Source organism: Sus scrofa, chromosome 12 (genome assembly GCF_054392235.1).
Source record: "Sus scrofa isolate SSC_HxYL_T2T_F1_AM1 chromosome 12, Sscrofa_HxYL_maternal_Yorkshire_Landrace_v2.0, whole genome shotgun sequence".
NCBI classification, from domain to species: domain Eukaryota; kingdom Metazoa; phylum Chordata; class Mammalia; order Artiodactyla; family Suidae; genus Sus; species Sus scrofa.
In genome coordinates, this window is record NC_139394.1 from 17,487,268 (window position 1) to 17,493,293 (window position 6,026).

Below are 6,026 nucleotides of genomic sequence, written 5' to 3' on the forward strand. Positions count from 1 at the left end.
AGCTTGTATTTATTGAATGTTTGTTACCGCAAGGGAGACACTTTCCAGGGCCCAAGCGTGGGCTCTTGTCTAACACTCGGAAAAGAACTGTCTGAGGCAAAGGTACTGGCAAACAGTATCTTACGCCGAAAGCAGTAGGATAGGGAAACCCGGGAGGGCTGCTCTCTGGCTGCCAGTCTTGCCTCATGGAGGTGGGGCTAGTTCCGGGTTGTTTCTGGCCAATCAGTCTGCTCTTGCCCGTATTTGGTCCCACCCAGGGCCCTTCCTTGCTGCGCGCGCATCTCTCAATCAAGATGGACTCCCGTGTGAGGGTCTCTCAGAGGTTGGCAGGACACGCCAAGGGATGGTGTCTCCTTCCTCTTCTTGGCCCCTCCAGAATTCCATTTTCGCAGCATCAGCACCAGCAGCACCATGTTCCTTATCAGGACCTCCTGTTGTGAGACAAGCTCTTGCAAGCGATTATCCTCGACCAAGGTGGGTCCTTTCCATCAGAGATTCCCTACCACTCACTGTATGCCGGCACTGTGCTGTGTTTACATGCATGATTTCTTTGTACTTCTTATGTAGTTTTGATGACAAAGGCTGTCTCTTGTGCTGGAAGAGGGAAAGGTCTGTTGGTAGGTAAGACTGAGTGGAAATATAACGTGTGGAATCCGTGATTTGAAGGCAACATCCTAAGAGACCGTGTTAGTGGAAGAATCTGCAGGGTGTTTACATTCTTGGGACCCTCAGGGGGAGGTGAGCGGTGAATCTAGTTAGAATTCAACCGAATGGAATCCCAGGCCTGACTAAGGCTGAATTATGTTGACCCGCCCTAGGTGTTTGCAGCCTGAGGGTCTCTTCCTCAAGTGAATGGATCCTAACGGGAAAGGCCTGGAATAACAATAACTGAGTGGCGGAGTCCCCCAGTTAGCCTTGCCTTGGGAATTATTTGGGGGAGGGGTTTGTGCAGTGGATGCAGAATGAGATTCAAAGGACACTCTCTTGGAAAATAATCACATTAAAAAAAAAAAAAATAGGTGGCCAGGAGTTCCCATCTTGGCTCAGCGGAAATGAATCTGACTTGGGTCCATGAGGATGCAGGTTCAATCCCTGCCCTTGCTCAGTGGGTTAAGGATCCGGCATTGCTGTGAGCTGTGATGTAGTTCACAGACGTGCCTCAGATCTGGCGTGGCTGTGGCTGTGGTGTAGAGCGACAGCTGTGGTTCTGATTCAACCCCTGGCCTGGGAACCTCCATCTGCTGCAGGTGTGGCCCTAAAAAGACCAAAAAAAAAAAAAAAAAAAAAAAAGAAAAGAAAAAAAGAAAGAAAAAGGTGGACAGAGTGCTGTAGATTAAAACAGATTAAAGAATATATTGTACACATGAAACTAACACAATATTGTAAATCAACTATACTTCAATAAAAAATTTTTTTGAAAACTAACCCCCCCAAAAAAAAGAGAGATTAAAGAAACATCAACAGGAGTTCCCTTGTGGCTCAGTGGGTTAAGGATCTGGCATTGTCACTGCTGTGGCTTGGGTTCAATCCCTGGCCCAGGAACTTCTGCATGCGATAGGTGCAGCCACCCAAAAATGTAATAGGTAAAAGTTGATTGGATTCCAGTTTGGGGGAAAAAAAAAACTATAAAAGACATTGGTAGACAATGAGGAAATTTAAATATGAAGTGGAAATGAGATGATATTAGACAGTGAGTACAGATTTCTTAGGTGTAACAGTAATCTTGTGTTTATGTTTAAAATGTCTTCACATTCAGGAGATCTGTGCTAAAATTCATAGGTGTGAAGGGTCATAATGTGTGCATGTCATTTTGAAATGAATGAACCATTGTTGAATGTAGGTGAAGATTTTCTAAATACTGCTTTCAACTTTTGAAAACTTTCAAATAAAATGTTGAGGAAAGAAAAAAGAAGGGAGTTACTTGTGAGTAACTTACTTCTTGGGCCTCTGAGTCTGACAGTCACCTGATGCTGGTAGCCCCGCCCATCACCCCCCCCCCTCCACCTGGGAACTAAGCTCAAGGGGGAGGAAAGCCCTGCAGGCAGAGATGGCAGAGTTCCTTCCCCTGTTAGTTTGTGTGTATCCACTGGGCTGATTAACAGTTGTCCCAGCTTGCTATTTTGCATTGCTCTCCTTTGCTCTAGCCGTCACCAAGCCAGGCCAAACCCACCTAAAGGAGTCTGACAAGCAGAACCCCTCAGAAGGTGAGAGTCAATACAGTCCTGACAATAACTCAGTCAGGAGTTCCCGTCGTGGCGCAGTGGTTAACGAATCCGACTAGGAACCATGAGGTCGCGGGTTCGGTCCCTGCCCTTGCTCAGTGGGTTAACGAGCCGGCGTTGCCGTGAGCTGTGGTGTAGGTTGCAGACGCGGCTCGGATCCCGCGTTGCTGTGGCTCTGGCTAGGCCGGTGGCTCCAGCTCCGATTCAACCCCTAGCCTGGGAACCTCCATATGCCGCGGAAGTGGCCCAAGAAATAGCAACAATAACAACAACAACAACAAGAAGACAAAAGACAAAAAAAAAAAAAAAAACAACTCAGTCAGAGACATTGAGGCTCAGAAAGGTTGATACTTTTAACCATGGTCACACAGCTGGCCTGTAGTGGAACAAGGATTTGAACCCAGAAAGCCTTGATTTTAGGATCCAATCTGTTAATCATAGTACTGGGCTGGCATCTAGAGAATATTGGGGCCAACACTGGCCCCCACATTTCAATAAGGGTGCAGACAGATCAAAGCAAGTATGGCAGACAGCTACCAGGAGAACAGGAGAGGCTGAAAATCTTTTCACATGAAAAACCTTAGGGATTTTTATACAAGATAAAAATGACTTGGGTCTAGTTCCTGCTGTGGCATGGTTGGTTAGGAATCTGACTGTGGTGGCTCAGGTCACTGTGGAGATGCTGGTTCAATTCCTGGCCTGACAGGGTTCAAGGATCTGGCATTGCCACAGCTGTGTCTCAGATTCAGTCCTGGCCCTGGGAACTTCCACAGCTGCACTCCTGTGGGTGCAGGCATAAAAAAAAAAAAAAAAAAAAATGACTTGGGGGAATGCAATGACTGCCCTTGAGCACCGAAAGAGATGGTATATGGCAAAGCAACAAGGTTTATTCTACACAACAGGCTAAGGACAAGAGAGAGATTTTGAATTTCTAAAGATTAGAGTTATGCTTTATGAAGTACTGAGCTCCCCAACATTGAAAGCATTCAAGCAGATGCTGGACAGCCATGGGTCAGGTTTTCTACTCTGAAAGGCTACTCTCCCTCTCTTCTCAAAGTGCCTACAGCACTGCTAAGATCTACTAACTCAGCACCTTCATCGCTATTGGTTTCATGATTATATACTTCATGTAGCTTTATTGAGGCAATATTCATAGATCGTACAATTCCCCCATTGTAGACAATTTGATGGTTCTTAGGAAATTTATAGTTATGCAACCATCCATAGTCCTGTTTTAGGACACTGATTATTGCTTTTGCTTTCCAAGAATGTTATCAGCGTCCAGGGTAGGTCCAGGTCTCCCCTGCCCTCAGAATGCATCTCTGTGCCCTGGCTCTTCCCCTCCATCCATTGCTCACTGCCCAGGTGTGTCAGTTGACACAGTTCTGCACATGATGCTCTGTATCCCTGGTTTGGGGCCCTCCCCAATGTCTCCTCTGGGCACTTTGCTGCCTTCCCTCCCCCTCTGCCAAACTCTGGAGGCCAGAGCCCACAGCAGTAGTATGTATTGGAAGGACTCGTGTCCCTGGTGGCCCAGACCTGCATTTGAATTACGGCCATGGGGCCTCCAGCAAGTCATTTCGTATTCTTGAATGCTGATGTCCCTCTTTGCAATGCAGATATAATATATATGCCGTGCTGGTGGGACAATTAGAGATGATGTATGTAAAGTGCCTAGAACAGTACCCAGTATGCTCAGTAAATAGTAGAGATTATTGCTTCGTGATTGCGATTGTTGCTACCGCCTTTATTATTATCGGCACTCAACGAGTCCTGGTGCTCTGGGTGCCTGTCTTGCCTTTCTCTTCCAGGCATACCCCTGGCTGTGGTTTTCTGGGGCACTCTTGGTGTCCAGGAAAGTAGATAAATGGCTCCTGCTCTTGGAAACCCCTGTGGTCCATCCCAGCCAGGGCTGCGTGTCAGTGGGATGGAGCAGCAGCACCACCTAGTGGCAGTGAGCAGCAGCAAGCTGTTTACTGGCCAAATTGGTAACTGGTCTAAGGATTGGGTGCACTTTGGAGGTCACCTAGTGCAGTGGTCCATCTAGTGCTTGCATGTTGGCCACAGGATCCTCCTAGAAGCCTTCCCATGCCATGTACTAGAGTAAAAGAATAAAAATCAAAATAGGAGGAAAGTGCTTCGTGTGGTACTCCTCAAAGACCACCAGGTGGTGAAGGACAGACCAGTGGTTAGTGGTGTCCTAGGGCTGGGAGGTGTGAAGTGGGAGTGACTGCTACAGGCTGCAGGCTTTCTCTTCAGGGTGATGCAAAGGTTCTAAAATTGATTGCAGTGATCTGTCTCACCATCTGTGAGGATACTAAAACCAGTGAGCTGTGATGGGCCAACTGTATAGGTATGTGAATTATATCTCAATAAGGCTGCTGCCAAAAAAGGTGAAAAGAATATCAAAAATGTCGAGTGAAAAAAATGGGTCTCCAGAGCATACTGTCCAATTTTCTGTGTACTGTTTGATAACCTCCACCAGATATCTGTGGACAAAGGACTCAGGTCACCTTAAGGCGTCATGCTTCACCTCACTTGAAACCTACCTCCACAGTAGAAAGTCACTTGTCTTGAGCAACTCACATGCAAATGTCCTTAGCCCTGTTAAGGCGTTATTTTAAAGAGATCAAATTGCATGATCTACAATGTATAGGACTGACTTGTGGACCACCCCCCATTACCCTTATATTCTTGGTATTCACAGAGAGCTGTACCCAAGGAAATCAAGGGTCAGTTTGAGTCGAGCTGAATCCAGCTAGTGAATGGACAGGGCCATAACTTCAGCCTTGGCCTTTGATTCCAGATTCAGAGCTCTCACCATTCTGATAGGGTGACTGGGCGACCATTCATCCCCCATTATGCCCCGTGCCCCTGCATATTATTAGAAGCATCCCTTCCCCTCTCAAGGTAATACATTCCAGTCACCTAACTATAGGGCAGTCTTTTTCCTGGGGCTCTGCCTCATCTGTCATCAGGTTGGTGCTTTAGGACTGGGGCAGGCTAATAGCACCTCAGCAGTTCCCAAAGCACCTACCAGCTCCCCAGGTCCCTCCTCTGCCCAGAAGAGGCAAATCCATAGAAACAGGAAGTAGATTAGTGGTGGCCAGAGGCCACAGGGGAGTTAGGAATAGGAAATGGATCCAGGGTTTCTTTTGGGGGCTGATGAGCACATCTAAAATGACTAGTGGTAGTTGCACAACTCTGAGTATAGTTTAAAAATCACATTAAAAAAAAGAAAAAGAAAACAAAGTGAGCATGGGACAGAGTAATGTGCTTTTTAAAATAAGCATCCCTCGGAGTTCCCGTCGTGGCACAGTGGTTAACGAATCTGACTAGGAACCATGAGGTTGCGGGTTCGGTCCCTGCCCTTGCTCAGTGGGTTAACGATCCGGCGTTGCCGTGAGCTGTGGTGTAGGCTGCAGACGTGGCTCGGATCCCGTGTTGCTGTGGCTCTGGCGTAGGCTGGCAGCTACAGCTCTGATTAGACCCCTAGCCTGGGAACCTCCATATGCCGAGGGAGCGGCCCAAGAAATGGGGAAAAGACAAAAAAAAAAAAAAAAAAAAAAAAAGCATCCCAGCTAGTATTATTAGCATCTCCCATGGTTAGGAAAGGACAGATGATTCAGTAGGATCAGGAGGTAAATAGAGCAGGAAAGATTAAACATAGCCCCCATCTCATCCCACTTCAATGCTAATTAGTTTGTGGCCAGCATGCTGTTCAAGCTTGGACATTAATAAGAGATCCCCAGAAAAACATCGGGTAAGGCATCCAGAGGTCTGAGACATTGAACCTCACAACCC

General features: G+C 46.9%; 1 long non-coding RNA gene across 1 annotated transcript in view; it reads left to right on the forward strand.

The window, feature by feature from the left end:
* Window positions 1-279: 279 nt before the first annotated feature.
* LOC102165973 (uncharacterized) overlaps window positions 280-6,026 on the forward strand; it is a 31,526-nt gene continuing 25,779 nt past the window's right edge. The window contains exon 1 of the long non-coding RNA XR_002337071.2: window positions 280-474. This is a non-coding gene — a long non-coding RNA (uncharacterized LOC102165973). The remainder of the gene's footprint in view (window positions 475-6,026) is intronic.